Raw genomic sequence first — 17813 nt, 5'->3', positions numbered from 1 at the left:
TTTTATTTATTCTACAAATTCATTTTTACATAAATGTATATGGTGTTTTTAAAAACAAAAAGCTATTTTCATTAAATCAATTGAAAAATCAATTGAAAAATGTTCAGGTAGGTGGCTTGTTGGTCTAGGGTTAAGATTCTCGCTTAGAGTGTGAGAGGTCCCAGGTTCAAATCATGGACGAGCCCTAATTTTCAGATTCTTTGACATAGTTCCATTATCTTATTGAATACAATTTCCTGAGTAAAATCTTCAAATGAATATTATTTTTTAAAAACTCACAAAATAGATTGGATTTACTTATTTGCACAATTGAATTTTGTTTTTTGTCAAACTGCTAAAATTATTTGTAATTACTTACCTGCACATAGCATGTGACATGTCTTGGGTTTTATCCATCAGAAAAACTCTGCTGGGCATCATAAAACTTTGCACAGCAATTTCCAAGCAAGTATACTTAGAAAAATATTGACTATTAGGAAATATTTTATTTATGCTAATATTTCCACCTTGTATACATTAGTGACTGCTTTAAAATAATAAAATTTTCACATAAAAACAGTTAAGAAATCAAATCAAACATGCTTACTTGATGACTCTATCATTCTCACTTTGGGTGCGAGAGGTCAAGGGTTCAAATCCCGGACGAGCCCAAATTGTTAGATTCTTTGACATGGTTCCATTATCTTATTGAAGTCAATTTCCAGAGTGAATTTCAACTGAATATTGTTTTTTCAAAACTCTCAAAATAGATTGGATTTACTTATTTGCACAATTGAATTTTGTTTTTTGTCAAACTGCTAAAATTATTTGTAAGTACTTATCTGAACATAGCATGTGACATGTCTTGGTTTTATCCATCAGAAAAACTCTGCTGGGCATCATAAAACTTTGCACAGCAATTTCCAAGCAAGTATACTTAGAAGAATATTGACTATTAGGAAATATTTTATTTATGCTAATTTTTCCTCCTTGTATATATTAGTGACTGCTTTAAAAGAACACCATTTTCACATAAAATAGTTAAGAAATCAAATAAAACAGACTTGTTTCAGTTGGCTCGTTAGTCTAGGGGTATGATTCTCGCTTTGGGTATGAGAGGTCCCGGGTTCAAATCCCGGATGAGCCCTCTATTTCTTTTTTACGGTGCTTCTCATGGTTTATATATATCTGATTTTCTCAATTGGCTAAGTTAATAGCATCAACTGAGTTTGTTTTTGCCATACTCCCAATAGAATTTGTACATACTTATGAATCTTGCCTTCATCATTTTTCAATTGCCTTTCTTCTAGTTATGCATGATTTACACATAGCTTTTGACAAGTCTTGGGTTTTATCGATCAGACAAGTCCAAACTCTGTAGCCATTTTTAAATCTTGTCACTGCACTTTCCAAATAAGCACACAAAGAAAACTATCAATAGAATCTCACGGAAACATTTTAGTTGTTCTAAAAATAAGAGCATACTTATTCAAATTTCAACTGTATTGTGGTATATTAGGAAAACTGCAGGTTCCCTACTGTCTAGATAGCTTTGAATGTTTTAAAAGAATAGTCTCATTTTGAAACACAAAAAGTTCAAAAGTGAAATTGCAAGGTTTTCTTTTGCCTTTCTTCTGTGTCTGGAAGCATGATTTGTACATTGCATATGACAAGTCTTTAGCTTCGTCCATGAGAGAAGTCCAAACTCTGGAGGCACTCACAAATCTTGTCCCTGCACTTTTCCTATATGCATACTTAGAAAACTATCTACTGGACCATAAGGAAATATTTTATTTATTCTACAAATTCATTTTTACATAAATGTATATGGTGTTTTTAAAAACAAAAAGCTATTTTCATTAAATCAATTGAAAAATCAATAGAAAAATGTTCAGGTAGGTGGCTTGTTGGTCTAGGGTTAAGATTCTCGCTTAGGGTGTGAGAGGTCCCAGGTTCAAATCATGGACGAGCCCAAATTTTCAGATTCTTTGACAGCGTTCCATTATCTTATTGAAGTCAATTTCCTGAGTAAAATCTTCAATTGAATATTATTTTTTAAAAACTCACAAAATAGATTGGATATACTTATTTGCACAATTGAATTTTGTTTTTTGTCAAACTGCTAAAATTATTTGTAAGTACTTATCTGCACACAGCATGTGACATGTCTTGGGTTTTATCCATCAGAAAAACTCTGCTGGGCATCATAAAACTTTGCACAGCAATTTCCAAGCAAGTATACTTAGAAAAATATTGACTATTAGGAAATATTTTATTTATGCTAATATTTCCACCTTGTATACATTAGTGACTGCTTTAAAATAATACAATTTTCACATAAAAACAGTTAAGAAATCAAATAAAACATGCTTACTTGATGACTCTATCATTCCCACTTTGGGTGCGAGAGGTCATGGGTTCAAATCCCGGACGAGCCCAAATTTTTAGCTTCTTTGACATGGTTCCATTATCTTATTGAAGTCAATTTCCAGAGTGAATTTCAACTGAATATTGTTTTTGCAAAACTCTCAAAATAGATTGGATTTACTTATTTGCACAATTGAATTTAGTTTTTTGTCAAACTGCTAAAATTATTTGTAATTACTTTCCTGCACATAGCATGTGACATGTCTTGGGTTTTATCCATCAGAAAAACTCTGCTGGGCATCATAAAACTTTGCACAGCAATTTCCAAGCAAGTATACTTAGAAAAATATTGACTATTAGGAAATATTATATTTATGCTAATTTTTCCTCCTTGTATACATTAGTGACTGCTTTAAAAGAACACCATTTTCACATAAAATAGTTAAGAAATCAAATAAAACAGGCTTGTTTCAGTTGGCTCGTTAGTCTAGGGGTATGATTCTTGCTTTGGGTGCGAGAGGTCCCGGGTTCAAATCCCTGATGAGTCCTCTATTTCTTTTTTACGGTGCTTCTCATGGTTTATATATATCTGATTTTCTCAATTGGCTAAGTTAATAGCATCAACTGAGTTTTGTTTTTGCCATACTCCCAATAGAATTTGTACATACTTATGAATCTTGCCTTCATCATTTTTCAATTGCCTTTCTTCTAGTTATGCATGATTTACACATAGCTTTTGACAAGTCTTGGGTTTTATCGATCAGACAAGTCCAAACTCTGTAGCCATTTTTAAATCTTGTCACTGCACTTTCCAAATTAGCACACAAAGAAAACTATCAATAGAATCTTACGGAAACATTTTAGTTGTTCTAAAAATAAGAGCATACTTATTCAAATTTCAACTGTATTGTGGTATATTAGGAAAACTGCAGGTTCCCTACTGTCTAGATAGCTTTGAATGTTTTAAAAGAATAGTCTCATTTTGAAACACAAAAAGTTCAAAAATGAAATTGCAAGGTTTTCTTTTGCCTTTCTTCTGTGTCTGGAAGCATGATTTGTACATTGCATATGACAAGTCTTTAGCTTTGTCCATGAGAGAAGTCCAAACTCTGGAGGCACTCACAAATCTTGTCCCTGCACTTTTCCTATATGCATACTTAGAAAACTATCTACTGGACCATAAGGAAATATTTTATTTATTCTACAAATTCATTTTTACATAAATGTATATGGTGTTTTTAAAAACAAAAAGCTATTTTCATTAAATCAATTGAAAAATCAATTGAAAAATGTTCAGGTAGGTGGCTTGTTGGTCTAGGGTTAAGATTCTCGCTTAGAGTGTGAGAGGTCCCAGGTTCAAATCATGGACGAGCCCTAATTTTCAGATTCTTTGACATAGTTCCATTATCTTATTGAATACAATTTCCTGAGTAAAATCTTCAAATGAATATTATTTTTTAAAAACTCACAAAATAGATTGGATTTACTTATTTGCACAATTGAATTTTGTTTTTTGTCAAACTGCTAAAATTATTTGTAATTACTTACCTGCACATAGCATGTGACATGTCTTGGGTTTTATCCATCAGAAAAACTCTGCTGGGCATCATAAAACTTTGCACAGCAATTTCCAAGCAAGTATACTTAGAAAAATATTGACTATTAGGAAATATTTTATTTATGCTAATATTTCCACCTTGTATACATTAGTGACTGCTTTAAAATAATAAAATTTTCACATAAAAACAGTTAAGAAATCAAATCAAACATGCTTACTTGATGACTCTATCATTCTCACTTTGGGTGCGAGAGGTCAAGGGTTCAAATCCCGGACGAGCCCAAATTGTTAGATTCTTTGACATGGTTCCATTATCTTATTGAAGTCAATTTCCAGAGTGAATTTCAACTGAATATTGTTTTTTCAAATCTCTCAAAATAGATTGGATTTACTTATTTGCACAATTGAATTTTGTTTTTTGTCAAACTGCTAAAATTATTTGTAAGTACTTATCTGAACATAGCATGTGACATGTCTTGGGTTTTATCCATCAGAAAAACTCTGCTGGGCATCATAAAACTTTGCACAGCAATTTCCAAGCAAGTATACTTAGAAAAATATTGACTATTAGGAAATATTTTATTTATGCTAATTTTTCCTCCTTGTATATATTAGTGACTGCTTTAAAAGAACACCATTTTCACATAAAATAGTTAAGAAATCAAATAAAACAGACTTGTTTCAGTTGGCTCGTTAGTCTAGGGGTATGATTCTCGCTTTGGGTACGAGAGGTCCCGGGTTCAAATCCCGGATGAGCCCTCTATTTCTTTTTTACGGTGCTTCTCATGGTTTATATATATCTGATTTTCTCAATTGGCTAAGTTAATAGCATCAACTGAGTTTGTTTTTGCCATACTCCCAATAGAATTTGTACATACTTATGAATCTTGCCTTCATCATTTTTCAATTGCCTTTCTTCTAGTTATGCATGATTTACACATAGCTTTTGACAAGTCTTGGGTTTTATCGATCAGACAAGTCCAAACTCTGTAGCCATTTTTAAATCTTGTCACTGCACTTTCCAAATAAGCACACAAAGAAAACTATCAATAGAATCTCACGGAAACATTTTAGTTGTTCTAAAAATAAGAGCATACTTATTCAAATTTCAACTGTATTGTGGTATATTAGGAAAACTGCAGGTTCCCTACTGTCTAGATAGCTTTGAATGTTTTAAAAGAATAGTCTCATTTTGAAACACAAAAAGTTCAAAAGTGAAATTGCAAGGTTTTCTTTTGCCTTTCTTCTGTGTCTGGAAGCATGATTTGTACATTGCATATGACAAGTCTTTAGCTTCGTCCATGAGAGAAGTCCAAACTCTGGAGGCACTCACAAATCTTGTCCCTGCACTTTTCCTATATGCATACTTAGAAAACTATCTACTGGACCATAAGGAAATATTTTATTTATTCTACAAATTCATTTTTACATAAATGTATATGGTGTTTTTAAAAACAAAAAGCTATTTTCATTAAATCAATTGAAAAATCAATAGAAAAATGTTCAGGTAGGTGGCTTGTTGGTCTAGGGTTAAGATTCTCGCTTAGGGTGTGAGAGGTCCCAGGTTCAAATCATGGACGAGCCCAAATTTTCAGATTCTTTGACAGCGTTCCATTATCTTATTGAAGTCAATTTCCTGAGTAAAATCTTCAATTGAATATTATTTTTTAAAAACTCACAAAATAGATTGGATATACTTATTTGCACAATTGAATTTTGTTTTTTGTCAAACTGCTAAAATTATTTGTAAGTACTTATCTGCACACAGCATGTGACATGTCTTGGGTTTTATCCATCAGAAAAACTCTGCTGGGCATCATAAAACTTTGCACAGCAATTTCCAAGCAAGTATACTTAGAAAAATATTGACTATTAGGAAATATTTTATTTATGCTAATATTTCCACCTTGTATACATTAGTGACTGCTTTAAAATAATACAATTTTCACATAAAAACAGTTAAGAAATCAAATAAAACATGCTTACTTGATGACTCTATCATTCCCACTTTGGGTGCGAGAGGTCATGGGTTCAAATCCCGGACGAGCCCAAATTTTTAGCTTCTTTGACATGGTTCCATTATCTTATTGAAGTCAATTTCCAGAGTGAATTTCAACTGAATATTGTTTTTGCAAAACTCTCAAAATAGATTGGATTTACTTATTTGCACAATTGAATTTAGTTTTTTGTCAAACTGCTAAAATTATTTGTAATTACTTTCCTGCACATAGCATGTGACATGTCTTGGGTTTTATCCATCAGAAAAACTCTGCTGGGCATCATAAAACTTTGCACAGCAATTTCCAAGCAAGTATACTTAGAAAAATATTGACTATTAGGAAATATTTTATTTATGCTAATATTTCCACCTTGTATACATTAGTGACTGCTTTAAAATAATACAATTTTCACATAAAAACAGTTAAGAAATCAAATAAAACATGCTTACTTGATGACTCTATCATTCTCACTTTGGGTGCGAGAGGTCACGGGTTCAAATCCCGGACGAGCCCAAATTTTTAGATTCTTTGACATGGTTCCATTATCTTATTGAAGTCAATTTCCAGAGTGAATTTCAACTGAATATTGTTTTTTCAAAACTCTCAAAATAGATTGGATTTACTTATTTGCACAATTGAATTTTGTTTTTTGTCAAACTGCTAAAATTATTTGTAAGTACTTATCTGAACATAGCATGTGACATGTCTTGGGTTTTATCCATCAGAAAAACTCTGCTGGGCATCATAAAACTTTGCACAGCAATTTCCAAGCAAGTATACTTAGAAAAATATTGACTATTAGGAAATATTTTATTTATGCTAATTTTTCCTCCTTGTATACATTAGTGACTGCTTTAAAAGAACACCATTTTCACATAAAATAGTTAAGAAATCAAATAAAACAAGCTTAATTCAGTTGGCTCGTTGGTCTAGGTGTATGATTCTCGCTTTTGGTGTGAGAGGTCCTGGGTTCAAATCCCGGACGAGCCCTCTATTTCTTTTGTACGGTGCATCTCATGGTTTATATATATATCTGATTTTCTCAATTGGCTAAGTTAATAGCATCAACTGAGTTTGTTTTTGCCATACTCCCAATAGAATTTGTACATACTTATGAATCTTGCCTTCATCATTTTTCAATTGCCTTTCTTCTAGTTATGCATGATTTACACATAGCTTTTGACAAGTCTTGGGTTTTATCGATCAGACAAGTCCAAACTCTGTAGCCATTTTTAAATCTTGTCACTGCACTTTCCAAATAAGCACACAAAGAAAACTATCAATAGAATCTCACGGAAACATTTTAGTTGTTCTAAAAATAAGAGCATACTTATTCAAATTTCAACTGTATTGTGGTATATTAGGAAAACTGCAGGTTCCCTACTGTCTAGATAGCTTTGAATGTTTTAAAAGAATAGTCTCATTTTGAAACACAAAAAGTTCAAAAATGAAATTGCAAGGTTTTCTTTTGCCTTTCTTCTGTGTCTGGAAGCATGATTTGTACATTGCATATGACAAGTCTTTAGCTTCGTCCATGAGAGAAGTCCAAACTCTGGAGGCACTCACAAATCTTGTCCCTGCACTTTTCCTATATGCATACTTAGAAAACTATCTACTGGACCATAAGGAAATATTTTATTTATTCTACAAATTCATTTTTACATAAATGTATATGGTGTTTTTAAAAACAAAAAGCTATTTTCATTAAATCAATTGAAAAATCAATAGAAAAATGTTCAGGTAGGTGGCTTGTTGGTCTAGGGTTAAGATTCTCGCTTAGGGTGTGAGAGGTCCCAGGTTCAAATCATGGACGAGCCCAAATTTTCAGATTCTTTGACAGCGTTCCATTATCTTATTGAAGTCAATTTCCTGAGTAAAATCTTCAATTGAATATTATTTTTTAAAAACTCACAAAATAGATTGGATATACTTATTTGCACAATTGAATTTTGTTTTTTGTCAAACTGCTAAAATTATTTGTAATTACTTACCTGCACATAGCATGTGACATGTCTTGGGTTTTATCCATCAGAAAAACTCTGCTGGGCATCATAAAACTTTGCACAGCAATTTCCAAGCAAGTATACTTAGAAAAATATTGACTATTAGGAAATATTTTATTTATGCTAATTTTTCCTCCTTGTATATATTAGTGACTGCTTTAAAAGAACACCATTTTCACATAAAATAGTTAAGAAATCAAATAAAACAGACTTGTTTCAGTTGGCTCGTTAGTCTAGGGGTATGATTCTCACTTTGGGTGCGAGAGGTCCCGGGTTCAAATCCCGGATGAGCCCTCTATTTCTTTTTTACGGTGCTTCTCATGGTTTATATATATATCTGATTTTCTCAATTGGCTAAGTTAATAGCATCAACTGAGTTTTGTTTTTGCCATACTCCCAATAGAATTTGTACATACTTATGAATCTTGCCTTCATCATTTTTCAATTGCCTTTCTTCTAGTTATGCATGATTTACACATAGCTTTTGACAAGTCTTGGGTTTTATCGATCAGACAAGTCCAAACTCTGTAGCCATTTTTAAATCTTGTCACTGCACTTTCCAAATAAGCAAACAAAGAAAACTATCAATAGAATCTTACGGAAACATTTTAGTTGTTCTAAAAATAAGAGCATACTTATTCAAATTTCAACTGTATTGTGGTATATTAGGAAAACTGCAGGTTCCCTACTGTCTAGATAGCTTTGAATGTTTTAAAAGAATAGTCTCATTTTGAAACACAAAAAGTTCAAAAATGAAATTGCAAGGTTTTCTTTTGCCTTTCTTCTGTGTCTGGAAGCATGATTTGTACATTGCATATGACAAGTCTTTAGCTTTGTCCATGAGAGAAGTCCAAACTCTGGAGGCACTCACAAATCTTGTCCCTGCACTTTTCCTATATGCATACTTAGAAAACTATCTACTGGACCATAAGGAAATATTTTATTTATTCTACAAATTCATTTTTACATAAATGTATATGGTGTTTTTAAAAACAAAAAGCTATTATCATTAAATCAATTGAAAAATCAATAGAAAAATGTTCAGGTAGGTGGCTTGTTGGTCTAGGGTTAAGATTCTCGCTTAGAGTGTGAGAGGTCCCAGGTTCAAATCATGGACGAGCCCAAATTTTCAGATTCTTTGACATAGTTCCATTATCTTATTGAATACAATTTCCTGAGTAAAATCTTCAAATGAATATTATTTTTAAAAAACTCACAAAATAGATTTGATTTACTTATTTGCACAATTGAATTTTGTTTTTTGTCAAACTGCTAAAATTATTTGTAATTACTTACCTGCACATAGCATGTGACATGTCTTGGGTTTTATCCATCAGAAAAACTCTGTTGGGCATCATAAAACTTTGCACAGCAATTTCCAAGCAAGTATACTTAGAAAAATATTGACTATTAGGAAATATTTTATTTATGCTAATATTTCCACCTTAAATACATTAGTGACTGCTTTAAAATAATACAATTTTCACATAAAAACAGTTAAGAAATCAAATCAAACATGCTTACTTGATGACTCTATCATTCCCACTTTGGGTGCGAGAGGTCACGGGTTCAAATCCCGGACGAGCCCAAATTTTTAGATTCTTTGACATGGTTCCATTATCTTATTGAAGTCAATTTCCAGAGTGAATTTCAACTGAATATTGTTTTTTCAAAACTCTCAAAATAGATTGGATTTACTTATTTGCACAATTGAATTTTGTTTTTTGTCAAACTGCTAAAATTATTTGTAAGTACTTATCTGAACATGGCATGTGACATGTCTTGGGTTTTATCCATCAGAAAAACTCTGCTGGGCATCATAACACTTTGCACAGCAATTTCCAAGCAAGTATACTTAGAAAAATATTGACTATTAGGAAATATTTTATATATGCTAATTTTTCCTCCTTGTATACATTAGTGACTGCTTTAAAAGAACACAATTTTCACATAAAATAGTTAAGAAATCAAATAAAACAGACTTGTTTCAGTTGGCTCGTTAGTCTAGGGGTATGATTCTCGCTTTGGGTGCGAGAGGTCCCTGGTTCAAATCCCGGACGAGCACTCTATTTCTTTTTTACGGTGCTTCTCATGGTTTATATATATCTGATTTTCTCAATTGGCTAAGTTAATAGCATCAACTGAGTTTGTTTTTGCCATACTCCCAATAGAATTTGTACATACTTATGAATCTTGCCTTCATCATTTTTCAATTGCCTTTCTTCTAGTTATGCATGATTTACACATAGCTTTTGACAAGTCTTGGGTTTTATCGATCAGACAAGTCCAAACTCTGTAGCCATTTTTAAATCTTGTCACTGCACTTTCCAAATAAGCACAAAAAGAAAACTATCAATAGAATCTCACGGAAACATTTTAGTTGTTCTAAAAATAAGAGCATACTTATTCAAATTTCAACTGTATTGTGGTATATTAGGAAAACTGCAGGTTCCCTACTGTCTAGATAGCTTTGAATGTTTTAAAAGAATAGTCTCATTTTGAAACACAAAAAGTTCAAAAATGAAATTGCAAGGTTTTCTTTTGCCTTTCTTCTGTGTCTGGAAGCATGATTTGTACATTGCCTATGACAAGTCTTTAGCTTCGTCCATGAGAGAAGTCCAAACTCTGGAGGCACTCACAAATCTTGTCCCTGCACTTTTCCTATATGCATACTTAGAAAACTATCTACTGGACCATAAGGAAATATTTTATTTATTCTACAGATTCATTTTTACATAAATGTATATGGTGTTTTTAAAAACAAAAAGCTATTTTCATTAAATCAATTGAAAAATCAATAGAAAAATGTTCAGGTAGGTGGCTTGTTGGTCTAGGGTTAAGATTCTCGCTTAGGGTGTGAGAGGTCCCAGGTTCAAATCATGGACGAGCCCAAATTTTCAGATTCTTTGACAGCGTTCCATTATCTTATTGAAGTCAATTTCCTGAGTAAAATCTTCAATTGAATATTATTTTTTAAAAACTCACAAAATAGATTGGATATACTTATTTGCACAATTGAATTTTGTTTTTTGTCAAACTGCTAAAATTATTTGTAAATACTTACCTGCACATAGCATGTGACATGTCTTGGGTTTTATCCATCAGAAAAACTCTGCTGGGCATCATAAAACTTTGCACAGCAATTTCCAAGCAAGTATACTTAGAAAAATATTGACTATTAGGAAATATTTTATTTATGCTAATATTTCCACCTTGTATACATTAGTGACTGCTTTAAAATAATACAATATTCACATAAAAACAGTTAAGAAATCAAATAAAACATGCTTACTTGATGACTCTATCATTCCCACTTTGGGTGCGAGAGGTCACGGGTTCAAATCCCGGACGAGCCCAAATTTTTAGCTTCTTTGACATGGTTCCATTATCTTATTGAAGTCAATTTCCAGAGTGAATTTCAACTGAATATTGTTTTTTCAAAACTCTCAAAATAGATTGGATTTACTTATTTGCACAATTGAATTTAGTTTTTTGTCAAACTGCTAAAATTATTTGTAATTACTTTCCTACACATAGCATGTGACATGTCTTGGGTTTTATCCATCAGAAAAACTCTGCTGGGCATCATAAAACTTTGCACAGCAATTTCCAAGCAAGTATACTTAGAAAAATATTGACTATTAGGAAATATTTTATTTATGCTAATATTTCCACCTTGTATACATTTGTGACTGCTTTAAAATAATACAATTTTCACAGAAAAACAGTTAAGAAATCAAATAAAACATGCTTACTTGATGACTCTATCATTCTCACTTTGGGTGCGAGAGGTCACGGGTTCAAATCCCGGACGAGCCCAAATTTTTAGATTCTTTGACATGGTTCCATTATCTTATTGAAGTCAATTTCCAGAGTGAATTTCAACTGAATATTGTTTTTTCAAAACTCTCAAAATAGATTGGATTTACTTATATGCACAATTGAATTTTGTTTTTTGTCAAACTGCTAAAATTATTTGTAAGTACTTATCTGAACATAGCCTGTGACATGTCTTGGGTTTTTTCCATCCGAAAAACTCTGCTGGGCATCATAAAACTTTGCACAGCAATTTCCAAGCAAGTATACTTAGAAAAATATTGACTATTAGGAAATATTTTATTTATGCTAATTTTTCCTCCTTGTATACATTAGTGACTGCTTTAAAAGAACACCATTTTCACATAAAATAGTTAAGAAATCAAATAAAACAAGCTTAATTCAGTTGGCTCGTTGGTCTAGGTGTATGATTCTCGCTTTTGGTGTGAGAGGTCCTGGGTTCAAATCCCGGACGAGCCCTCTATTTCTTTTGTACAGTGCATCTCATGGTTTATATATATATCTGATTTTCTCAATTGGCTAAGTTAATAGCATCAACTGAGTTTGTTTTTGCCATACTCCCAATAGAATTTGTACATACTTATGAATCTTGCCTTCATCATTTTTCAATTGCCTTTCTTCTAGTTATGCATGATTTACACATAGCTTTTGACAAGTCTTGGGTTTTATCGATCAGACAAGTCCAAACTCTGTAGCCATTTTTAAATCTTGTCACTGCACTTTCCAAATAAGCACACAAAGAAAACTATCAATAGAATCTCACGGAAACATTTTAGTTGTTCTAAAAATAAGAGCATACTTATTCAAATTTCAACTGTATTGTGGTATATTAGGAAAACTGCAGGTTCCCTACTGTCTAGATAGCTTTGAATGTTTTAAAAGAATAGTCTCATTTTGAAACACAAAAAGTTCAAAAATGAAATTGCAAGGTTTTCTTTTGCCTTTCTTCTGTGTCTGGAAGCATGATTTGTACATTGCATATGACAAGTCTTTAGCTTTGTCCATGAGAGAAGTCCAAACTCTGTAGGCACTCACAAATCTTGTCCCTGCACTTTTCCTATATGCATACTTAGAAAACTATCTACTGGACCATAAGGAAATATTTTATTTATTCTACAAATTCATTTTTACATAAATGTATATGGTGTTTTTAAAAACAAAAAGCTATTTTCATTAAATCAATTGAAAAATCAATAGAAAAATGTTCAGGTAGGTGGCTTGTTGGTCTAGGGTTAAGATTCTCGCTTAGAGTGTGAGAGGTCCCAGGTTCAAATCATGGACGAACCCAAATTTTCAGATTCTTTGACATAGTTCCATTATCTTATTGAATACAATTTCCTGAGTAAAATCTTCAAATGAATATTATTTTTTAAAAACTCACAAAATAGATTGGATTTACTTATTTGCACAATTGAATTTTGTTTTTTGTCAAACTGCTAAAATTATTTGTAATTAGTTACCTGCACATAGCATGTGACATGTCTTGGGTTTTATCCATCAGAAAAACTCTGCTGGGCATCATAAAACTTTGCACAGCAATTTCCAAGCAAGTATACTTAGAAAAATATTGACTATTAGGAAATATTTTATTTATGCTAATATTTCCACCTTGTATACATTAGTGACTGCTTTAAAATAATAAAATATTCACATAAAAACAGTTAAGAAATCAAATCAAACATGCTTACTTGATGACTCTATCATTCTCACTTTGGGTGCGAGAGGTCAAGGGTTCAAATCCCGGACGAGCCCAAATTGTTAGATTCTTTGACATGGTTCCATTATCTTATTGAAGTGAATTTCAACTGAATATTGTTTTTTCAAAACTCTCAAAATAGATTGGATTTACTTATTTGCACAATTGAATTTTGTTTTTTGTCAAACTGCTAAAATTATTTGTAAGTACTTATCTGAACATAGCATGTGACATGTCTTGGGTTTTATCCATCAGAAAAACTCTGCTGGGCATCATAAAACTTTGCACAGCAATTTCCAAGCAAGTATACTTAGAAAAATATTGACTATTAGGAAATATTTTATTTATGCTAATTTTTCCTCCTTGTATATATTAGTGACTGCTTTAAAAGAACACCATTTTCACATAAAATAGTTAAGAAATCAAATAAAACAGACTTGTTTCAGTTGGCTCGTTAGTCTAGGGGTATGATTCTCACTTTGGGTGCGAGAGGTGTCGGGTTCAAATCCCGGATGAGCCCTCTATTTCTTTTGTATGGTGCATCTCATGGTTTATATATATATCTGATTTTCTCAATTGGCTAAGTTAATAGCATCAACTGAGTTTTGTTTTTGCCATACTCCCAATAGAATTTGCACATACTTATGAATCTTGCCTTCATCATTTTTCAATTGCCTTTCTTCTAGTTATGCATGATTTACACATAGCTTTTGACAAGTCTTGGGTTTTATCGATCAGACAAGTCCAAACTCTGTAGCCATTTTTAAATCTTGTCACTGCACTTTCCAAATAAGCACACAAAGAAAACTATCAATAGAATCTCACGGAAACATTTTAGTTGTTCTAAAAATAAGAGCATACTTATTCAAATTTCAACTGTATTGTGGTATATTAGGAAAACTGCAGGTTCCCTACTGTCTAGATAGCTTTGAATGTTTTAAAAGAATAGTCTCATTTTGAAACACAAAAAGTTCTAAAATGAAATTGCAAGGTTTTCTTTTGCCTTTCTTCTGTGTCTGGAAGCATGATTTGTACATTGCATATGACAAGTCTTTAGCTTCGTCCATGAGAGAAGTCCAAACTCTGGAGGCACTCACAAATCTTGTCCCTGCACTTTTCCTATATGCATACTTAGAAAACTATCTACTGGACCATAAGGAAATATTTTATTTATTCTACAAATTCATTTTTACATAAATGTATATGGTGTTTTTAAAAACAAAAAGCTATTATCATTAAATCAATTGAAAAATCAATAGAAAAATGTTCAGGTAGGTGGCTTGTTGGTCTAGGGTTAAGATTCTCGCTTAGGGTGTGAGAGGTCCCAGGTTCAAATCATGGACGAGCCCAAATTTTCAGATTCTTTGACAGCGTTCCATTATCTTATTGAAGTCAATTTCCTGAGTAAAATCTTCAATTGAATATTATTTTTTAAAAACTCACAAAATAGATTGGATATACTTATTTGCACAATTGAATTTTGTTTTTTGTCAAACTGCTAAAATTATTTGTAATTACTTACCTGCACATAGCATGTGACATGTCTTGGGTTTTATCCATCAGAAAAACTCTGCTGGGCATCATAAAACTTTGCACAGCAATTTCCAAGCAAGTATACTTAGAAAAATATTGACTATTAGGAAATATTTTATTTATGCTAATTTTTCCTCCTTGTATATATTAGTGACTGCTTTAAAAGAACACCATTTTCACATAAAATAGTTAAGAAATCAAATAAAACAGACTTGTTTCAGTTGGCTCGTTAGTCTAGGGGTATGATTCTCACTTTGGGTGCGAGAGGTCCCGGGTTCAAATCCCGGATGAGCCCTCTATTTCTTTTTTACGGTGCTTCTCATGGTTTATATATATCTGATTTTCTCAATTGGCTAAGTTAATAGCATCAACTGAGTTTTGTTTTTGCCATACTCCCAATAGAATTTGTACATACTTATGAATCTTGCCTTCATCATTTTTCAATTGCCTTTCTTCTAGTTATGCATGATTTACACATAGCTTTTGACAAGTCTTGGGTTTTATCGATCAGACAAGTCCAAACTCTGTAGCCATTTTTAAATCTTGTCACTGCACTTTCCAAATAAGCACACAAAGAAAACTATCAATAGAATCTTACGGAAACATTTTAGTTGTTCTAAAAATAAGAGCATACTTATTCAAATTTCAACTGTATTGTGGTATATTAGGAAAACTGCAGGTTCCCTACTGTCTAGATAGCTTTGAATGTTTTAAAAGAATAGTCTCATTTTGAAACACAAAAAGTTCAAAAATGAAATTGCAAGGTTTTCTTTTGCCTTTCTTCTGTGTCTGGAAGCATGATTTGTACATTGCATATGACAAGTCTTTAGCTTTGTCCATGAGAGAAGTCCAAACTCTGGAGGCACTCACAAATCTTGTCCCTGCACTTTTCCTATATGCATACTTAGAAAACTATCTACTGGACCATAAGGAAATATTTTATTTATTCTACAAATTCATTTTTACATAAATGTATATGGTGTTTTTAAAAACAAAAAGCTATTATCATTAAATCAATTGAAAAATCAATAGAAAAATGTTCAGGTAGGTGGCTTGTTGGTCTAGGGTTAAGATTCTCGCTTAGGGTGTGAGAGGTCCCAGGTTCAAATCATGGACGAGCCCAAATTTTCAGATTCTTTGACAGCGTTCCATTATCTTATTGAAGTCAATTTCCTGAGTAAAATCTTCAATTGAATATTATTTTTTAAAAACTCACAAAATAGATTGGATATACTTATTTGCACAATTGAATTTTGTTTTTTGTCAAACTGCTAAAATTATTTGTAATTACTTACCTGCACATAGCATGTGACATGTCTTGGGTTTTATCCATCAGAAAAACTCTGCTGGGCATCATAAAACTTTGCACAGCAATTTCCAAGCAAGTATACTTAGAAAAATATTGACTATTAGGAAATATTTTATTTATGCTAATTTTTCCTCCTTGTATATATTAGTGACTGCTTTAAAAGAACACCATTTTCACATAAAATAGTTAAGAAATCAAATAAAACAGACTTGTTTCAGTTGGCTTGTTAGTCTAGGGGTATGATTCTCACTTTGGGTGCGAGAGGTCCCGGGTTCAAATCCCGGATGAGCCCTCTATTTCTTTTTTACGGTGCTTCTCATGGTTTATATATATCTGATTTTCTCAATTGGCTAAGTTAATAGCATCAACTGAGTTTTGTTTTTGCCATACTCCCAATAGAATTTGCACATACTTATGAATCTTGCCTTCATCATTTTTCAATTGCCTTTCTTCTAGTTATGCATGATTTACACATAGCTTTTGACAAGTCTTGGGTTTTATCGATCAGACAAGTCCAAACTCTGTAGCCATTTTTAAATCTTGTCACTGCACTTTCCAAATAAGCACACAAAGAAAACTATCAATAGAATCTTACGGAAACATTTTAGTTGTTCTAAAAATAAGAGCATACTTATTCAAATTTCAACTGTATTGTGGTATATTAGGAAAACTGCAGGTTCCCTACTGTCTAGATAGCTTTGAATGTTTTAAAAGAATAGTCTCATTTTGAAACACAAAAAGTTCAAAAATGAAATTGCAAGGTTTTCTTTTGCCTTTCTTCTGTGTCTGGAAGCATGATTTGTACATTGCATATGACAAGTCTTTAGCTTTGTCCATGAGAGAAGTCCAAACTCTGGAGGCACTCACAAATCTTGTCCCTGCACTTTTCCTATATGCATACTTAGAAAACTATCTACTGGACCATAAGGAAATATTTTATTTATTCTACAAATTCATTTTTACATAAATGTATATGGTGTTTTTAAAAACAAAAAGCTATTATCATTAAATCAATTGAAAAATCAATAGAAAAATGTTCAGGTAGGTGGCTTGTTGGTCTAGGGTTAAGATTCTCGCTTAGAGTGTGAGAGGTCCCAGGTTCAAATCATGGACGAGCCCAAATTTTCAGATTCTTTGACATAGTTCCATTATCTTATTGAATACAATTTCCTGAGTAAAATCTTCAAATGAATATTATTTTTAAAAAACTCACAAAATAGATTTGATTTACTCATTTGCACAATTGAATTTTGTTTTTTGTCAAACTGCTAAAATTATTTGTAATTACTTACCTGCACATAGCATGTGACATGTCTTGGGTTTTATCCATCAGAAAAACTCTGCTGGGCATCATAAAACTTTGCACAGCAATTTCCAAGCAAGTATACTTAGAAAAATATTGACTATTAGGAAATATTTTATTTATGCTAATATTTCCACCTTGAATACATTAGTGACTGCTTTAAAATAATACAATTTTCACATAAAAACAGTTAAGAAATCAAATCAAACATGCTTACTTGATGACTCT

General features: G+C 32.1%; 5 non-coding genes across 5 annotated transcripts; all 5 read left to right on the top strand.

Annotated features, from left to right (window-relative positions):
- Positions 1-1054: 1054 nt before the first annotated feature.
- On the top strand, positions 1055-1126 carry TRNAP-UGG (transfer RNA proline (anticodon UGG)). The gene has a single exon. It is a non-coding gene; the product is annotated as a tRNA-Pro (tRNA).
- A 3465-nt stretch (positions 1127-4591) lies between these two features.
- TRNAP-UGG (transfer RNA proline (anticodon UGG)) lies at positions 4592-4663 on the top strand. Its single transcript has one exon. It is a non-coding gene; the product is annotated as a tRNA-Pro (tRNA).
- Positions 4664-8129: 3466 nt separating this feature from the next.
- TRNAP-UGG (transfer RNA proline (anticodon UGG)) lies at positions 8130-8201 on the top strand. The gene has a single exon. It is a non-coding gene; the product is annotated as a tRNA-Pro (tRNA).
- A 6995-nt stretch (positions 8202-15196) lies between these two features.
- TRNAP-UGG (transfer RNA proline (anticodon UGG)) lies at positions 15197-15268 on the top strand. Its single transcript has one exon. It is a non-coding gene; the product is annotated as a tRNA-Pro (tRNA).
- Positions 15269-16502: 1234 nt separating this feature from the next.
- TRNAP-UGG (transfer RNA proline (anticodon UGG)) lies at positions 16503-16574 on the top strand. Its single transcript has one exon. It is a non-coding gene; the product is annotated as a tRNA-Pro (tRNA).
- Positions 16575-17813: the final 1239 nt, after the last annotated feature.

This window comes from Taudactylus pleione, unplaced genomic scaffold (assembly GCF_031769625.1).
Source record: "Taudactylus pleione unplaced genomic scaffold, aTauple2 ptg000317l, whole genome shotgun sequence".
Lineage (NCBI taxonomy): Eukaryota > Metazoa > Chordata > Amphibia > Anura > Myobatrachidae > Taudactylus > Taudactylus pleione.
The sequence above is the reverse complement of the archived record's forward strand: the minus strand, read 5'-3'. Positions and strand labels throughout refer to the sequence as shown.